The following is a 6612-nucleotide window of genomic DNA, read 5'->3' on the forward strand; positions in this document are numbered from 1 at the left end:
GGAAAGGGTCAGAGCGGAGAAAAATTGGTTTGAGGTTTTCCCGTTGGATTTTTTTTTTTGTTCCTGCTCTGTCCCCTTTACACACCCTCCACATCCCATTCCTTCCCCAGGAGACCACCAGCGTTTGGTGCCAAAATCGAGCATGAGAAGAGGGAGCACTCCGCTCGCCCCAGAGCGGGGCTGGGCGAAGCGAGCAGCCCAGTGCTCATCCCGTTTCCAGGCACTGGGAGCGTGGGGACAGAGGGGACAGCAGCAGATGGCACTCCAGCACAAGCGGAGAGTCGTGCCGCAGCCAGCCCGTCAGCAGCTCGGAATTATTTTTGCCTGAATAGCGCAGGAGAAGCGGAGCTGTTCAGGCTCTCAGTCCTTGAAGGAAGATGTATAATCTTGAGCCATAAGATGCGTCTATAGGACCTTGATTTACATGCTTCGGATGTCCCTCTCTGCTCGCAGGTCCAGATTGTATCTCTGCTTGTGCAGATTTGTCCTTACACAGTGTCTGGACTTGAGATGATAAAGAAAAAGTGTTACTTTTCACTTGCAGAGGCTGACCCCTAATTTGCTTGGAATTTTTTTCTGTGGCTGTGGCGTGCCTTTCCACACGGAGCTACCCCACTGCACAGAAGCAAGAATTTTTTTTTTTTTTTTTTTTCCAAATCAGATAATTTTTTTTTACCTCTAGCCAAAAATGAAGTGAGCTTATTGTGCTCGCACTGAAAACTGGACTTTTAGGTGTGGATACTGAAGAACCACAGGTCAGTGTGCTTTTTTAAAAAAAAGCAACAGCCTGACAAGAACGAATGAGTCAGGAAAAAATGGTGTTGTTGAGATGCTGCAGACACAATGCATTAAGTGTTTTTATTTTGTTTAATTAGCAATAAATTCAAACCTTATTTTCATATTTCCGAGCCCATTTGTATTTTAGACAGAGTGCAAGCTGAACGTATATCATTACTCTGATGTAGGCAGAACTGGCACTTTCAGGAGCCTTTTGGTAGGCGAAGGATGCCATATATCACGACTGTAATCTCACTTTGCTTTTTAAGACCCAACAAGAATAATTCTCCTGTTCTCACTGCTGAGGGAGAAGGAACTGGGGACTCGCAGGGGCCGAGTTCTGCCTCTCCTGGTTTTCCCGAGGAGCCCCGTGCTCGGGGAGCAGTGCCGGGAGCGGGCAGGGGGAGAGTCGTCTGTCGGGACCCGTCGTACAGCCGAGGGCTCAGACATTGCTGGTGTAAAGTCAGGTGGAGTAAATGAGGTGTGAAGTCACGGGTGCTGTGCTGGCTTGTCCTGGCTACTGCCTCAGCCCAGGATTTTAAATGCATGCTGCATACTGACTGTAACTGTGGACGTTTTTGTGTTTGGAAGTATATTTTGGCACCTGATAAAGACAGTGCGATCCCAGGGCCCTCTCCTTTTCCTTCTCTCCCTCCTCCCAAAGGCAGCGAGCGCCGTGTACAGACCGACCTTGAGAGCTTTGTGGTAACAGGCACAGAATGCGGCAAACTGGAGGATAAAGTGTCTTGCAAAACAAGAAGTTTGGCCCTTGCGCGGATCTGAGTCAGGAATTGGGAACCTGTGGTGATGTTCATGCAGGCACACCTGTCTGAGGGCTCTTTTTACTTCCCGTATTGCTCTACGATGCTCCACTCCCCGGGAATTTCTGATTTTCCTCCCTTAGTTGTCTTTGCTTGATGCAAACTTGTGTTCCCAGCGGTGCTTTGGGATTCTCCAGGCTGGGGCTGGGGGTGTGCCGGGCATGCCCGGAGGCCCCTGGTTGAAGAGCGTTGGCTCCTCTCGGTCTCGCAGGGAGCGATCCCCTCGTTGTCCGGGTGCTCTTGCTGTCACTGCAGCTGAGCTTTCCTGCCCGCAAGCCCTGGCCCCACACTCAGACCACACTCATCCTCCTCTGCACCCCTGGGAGAGCTGCCAGTATCCACCGTGATGGCATGAGACCCCCCCCCAGCTCCATGGCTCGCTCCCCTTTTGCCCTTGGCCAAGACACCCGGGATGGGTTTGCCCAGGAACGGTGAGGAAGCGCTTGTCCTCTGCTGCACATCCCAGCCCAAGGCCGTGTGTTCCTGAACGTGCCCCCACTATTGAAAAGGGGGAGAAAATAACAACTTCTGAGCCCCCACTGCTGTGGTGTGTGAGACCCATATAAACACGTGGATTTTTGTTAGCAGCTTGACCTCTTGGGCAGCATTCTTGCTCTGCAGCGAAGAGATGCCCTCTCTCTTCCACTTGTCTGACTCCTGGGTAATAGAAGGGCTAAATGCTTATTACTTTTTTGTAGCCTTTTCCAGCTGCCAATCAAACATGTCTGGTTTGGGGTTTTGTTTTGTTTCTTTGTTGCTGTGACTATGCAGGATGCTCTATCTCGCTGTAATTATGGTTCCATCATTGTCTTGGCATGAAAACATCTGCTGTCTCCCTGCGATCCCCACTTCTCCTATTTCTTTTGAGAATTTCATGGATCATGATGACCTTCTATTTTCCATAACATCTTATGCATCTCAGTGTACACAGCTGTTTCTCTTGCGTTCCCCTGTCTCTCCATCCACCTCTTTTTTTTTCCTATCAGCATCTCCAGTGCATTCAGAGTTTTGGCTCATCTGCTTATCAAATCAATATCTCGCTCGCCATCTCCTCTGCGTCCCAACCGCTGTAAACACGGCACCTTTGCACCTAACTGCCCGGGCTGTTTTCTCCTCTGGGCGCAATTCATCTTCCAGCTCGTGTCTCAAGTCTTTGTTCTTCTCATTTAACATTTTAAAGTTAATTTTCCCAGCCTTTTTGTTTTGATTACGTTGTACTCTCCGGCTGTCTGGGTTTGAGGTCCGTCCCGAGCGGGCGGGCAGCGACGCGCCGTAGGATGGATGGAGGGTGTTGCCATTCAAGGTGAAGTCGCTGCTGGCCGTTAGCGACAGACAACGGCAAAGCTGGAGCGTGGCGAGGAGCGGAGCTGGGGGCCGGAGGGGGGGCTGCCACCGCTCCACCGAGGCAGCAAAGGGGCTGGAGAAATATGGGTTCGAGCACTGGTTTTGTGTGACCTTGTTTAAAGAGGACGGGGTCCACGAGCATGATGAACAGAGATACTTCAGTTTTTATTCTGTTCTGCCACCTTTTATTACTAGGACTTCACCGGTATGCCTATTCTCTTAAAAAATATTAATAAAAAAATCAGCTCTATATCTGCTGCAGATGGACTAATAAAACTCTCGAGTATGACAGGACCTTAAATCTCTTTGCATTGATACCCATCTGTGAGACGTGCATCCCCTCCTGCCTCCCTCCATCCCTCCCATCCCGCCTGCCGCCCCGATCCCGCGCAGCTCCTGGCGCGGCGGCCACCCGGCCTGGCCCAGGGCACTAGGTGATGCTGTAGCAAAACTAATCCTGGGCATATTAAAGGAGCATGGATTTTTTAATTTGATTTATTCACCCTCGACCCATGGTCCTTATACGTCTGAGCTAGAAACGTCCTATTCTTGAAAAGGCTTTGCAGAAGTTTGGCACCTGGAAGGTGTGACTGAGAAATGGCTCGCTCTGTGTTGACAGAGAAGAGGGGTGTTGGTAGAGAGCAGAAAGCAGGGTGGAGATTAATGAATCATGCAATAACTTCTTAGATGGACGGAAATAACACAGTGTGTGCATCATAGGTTTTTCCTCTTTCAGGAGTATAGCTGTTTATGCAGAGATGGCTTGTGTACTTTCTTTATACAGATATGCATTATATGTGGATGCTTGTCTATCAGTAAGGCTGTAAAATCATAGACGGAGTGATCTGGTAATCCAAAAAGTTATGTGGCTGTTAATGGCTACCTGATTCAGAAGGAAAAACACTCCGGTGAAGGTGCCAAGCAATGTGCTTGGTAGGGATTCAGCACGCCGTGTCCTCGCCCGGGCAGAGCGTTCCCGACGGCCTTGGAAAGTCCTGGCAAGACCGACCGGCTGCTCGTAGGAAGGTGTGTAATGGGGCGAGTCCCACGATTTGAGGGTGGGATTCGGGGGGTGGTCAACCCAAAGGCTGAGAGGGCCGCTGAACCCAGCGTCCTGCCGGAGGCTTTGCTCCTTCCCCTGGTGCAGGGCCCGGGGCTGGGCGCGCTGCGGTAGCGCAGGGGGGAACAAGGTTTACAGACCCCAGGGTCGGCCGGGGGCCGGGCTGGCTGTGCAGCGCCCTGCGGTTCCGCTCTGGAAGCGGATAAGGAGCCCCGGGGCAGCGGCCTGCGTGGCCGGACGGCCGGAATTCCCTGCGGTGGCCTCTGCCCAGAGGGATGCTGGTGGCAGCTCCACGGCTCGCAGGAGGCTCCTCGGGAGCCTCTCAGTGCCAGCCAGCGTGCAACACGGGACGCCGGCCGGCAAAACCAGCCGTCTGCCCCAAAGCGAGGGCTGGAGCTGGTTTCTGCCCTCGCCTCCCCCCTGGCTGTGCTGCCTGGTGCGGAGGGAAGTCGTTTCGCCGCTCCGGGCCCCCGGTGAAGGGGTGCAGTGGCAGCGGGCACCTTTGGCTGCTGCTTTTGTCCCTGTGAAGGGCAAAACGCAGCAGGGAAGTACAGCGGCCGCCCAGCTCCAAAAAGCGGGGCTGGGGTGTTGGGCCAAGTGTTGATCTGGAATGGGCCAAACCAGAGCCAAACGAATGGAAATCGATTAGGGAATAAATGTTATGGGAAACAATCTCCGTCACTTAATGTACTCCAATGACTTTGAAATATCCAGATGAGCCAAACACTCTTCTCCCTGTTTCTTTTTGTATACTTGTGACCTTTCAGAGACCCGATTGCCCATTCGTCCCTTCCCCTTTACCTCTTGGGTCCCCTCTCTCCCAAATTTCTACTGGAGTTTGTATTTTTCCCCCAACAACATCTCTGAAGAATCACAAATGTGTAATATGTGTCCCAACGCTTGTATTTTAATAGCGTGAAGCAAACCACATCAGCACAGGCAATTTCACATTCAACACATTATTGCTATTTAAAGCGCAGAGGTATAAAAATGATTGGCAATCCAGCTCTCCCAGAAATCGCAGGCTGCTGCTGGCTGCCAGATTGTGATTTTTTAATATTGGCTGCTCTGTGCAGTCGTTCCCTCACCTTTGACTTGCAGATTTCCCGACGTTGAAATAGCAAAATCATTTTTGGTTGTAACAGGCACATTGCTTGCTGCTGAAAAGAAGTAATTATCATTAAATATATACATGTGTGTATATACACAGACACATCCATCCATCCAGGGCTGAGTGGCCGGTCAGTTTTTCCAGCTGAGCAACCTTTTGCATTTCCCCAGCTTTGCAAATACATTTTACCAGAGCTTCTTGGTTTTGGAGGGGAGTTGGGGGTAGATGGGCAGGTGAGATATTCTTTTGTCTCTCTCTCTCTTACCATTATGGAAGAGGGAGGGCGAGCAGGCTTCATCCCGGAGATGGTGATATACGAGGGCTCGTGATTTTCTTTTTCTCAGGGCTGTAATAGAGATTTCTCAGTGAGCCGAAAGGTGTTAGTTGTGTCAGCACTGTTTACATAAATATGTTGTTCTGGGTTAATGTACAGTGTGATTAAAGATTAGACCTTTATGATTTTCTGTTGAAGGCGGCCTTATTCTGGTTACATTTAAGTATGAAGTGACAGAAAAGTAGCCATTCTTACATGAAAATAAGACTTTTTCTGTACTGGAAATAACAGCCCTGCAATTTTTTTCTGTATGCCATATAAAATCTGGTGAATGCAACACAGGTGGGTAGTGTTTTTCCTGATGTTGCTTTCCGAGGTCCCTACTCCCTGGCCTGCCGCAGGGCGTCCTGTAGCTGGCTGGCTGGAGGAAGGCAGGAGCATCCTCATCCTCGCCTCTGCTCAAGGGGCTCTGCGGGGAGAGGGAGCCGCCGCGCTCCTGGGTGGGGGGGGGGATGGCAGAGCTCGGGGGGCACCCCTCGGCCTTCCACGCCGCCGTCTTCCTCGCGCAGAGCGATGGAGAGGCTGGGGCAGAGCCGGCGGCCGTGACGTGGGGAAGGCTTTGCCGTGGGGTCGGCTTCTGCCCCCCCGCAGCAGGATCAGGCCTCCGCTCCCCGCCGGGAGGGTCTGCCTGGCCCGTGGTGCTGCTCCAGCCCCGGGGACTCTCCCGGAGTCCCTGCCTCCCGCGGGCACGTCGCTCGCTGCCGGCGGGGCTGGGACGGACCTAACGCAGCACAGCGACATTCACCAGCAGCCTTCCTCTTTGCTAAAATTAGCTTTTCCCCTCTTTGCTAAAATTAGCTTTTCCCCTCTTGCTCCCCATAAGCAGCGGAGGGCCAGCGGGCCGAATCCTCCAGCTCCAGGGGGGATTTACTCCACTGATGCCCGAGCCCTGTCCCTGCCCGTGGCTCACAGCCCCCAAACACCTCGCCGGCCCCCCCTGCGCTGTGGTCCCAGCCCCGGGACACGCGGGTGGCTCCCACCCCGCACCCCGAGTTGCCTTTTTTGGGGCCGGGCGAGCTCTTTCTCGCTTGCTGCCGGCCCCTCTGCGCGTTGCGGTGCCGGTTTGCCGTCTTCATGCCATCTACGCCGGGCTCGTTAAACCAATTAATTGTTGGTGTGAGCAGAGCTGCCGTGTGCGCTCCGGGGGTGCCGAAGCAGGCCGGGT

At 52.7% G+C, this 6612-nt stretch overlaps 1 long non-coding RNA gene across 1 annotated transcript; it reads right to left on the reverse strand.

The window, feature by feature from the left end:
* Positions 1-4891: 4891 nt before the first annotated feature.
* Positions 4892-5653, reverse strand: LOC116964638. The gene is made up of 2 exons (XR_006165252.1): positions 5379-5653; positions 4892-5159 (listed from the first exon to the last, which is right to left on the reverse strand). It is a non-coding gene; the product is annotated as an uncharacterized LOC116964638 (long non-coding RNA).
* Positions 5654-6612: the final 959 nt, after the last annotated feature.

Source organism: Tyto alba, unplaced genomic scaffold (genome assembly GCF_018691265.1).
Source record: "Tyto alba isolate M040663 unplaced genomic scaffold, T.alba_DEE_v4.0 Super-Scaffold_19, whole genome shotgun sequence".
Classification (NCBI taxonomy): domain Eukaryota; kingdom Metazoa; phylum Chordata; class Aves; order Strigiformes; family Tytonidae; genus Tyto; species Tyto alba.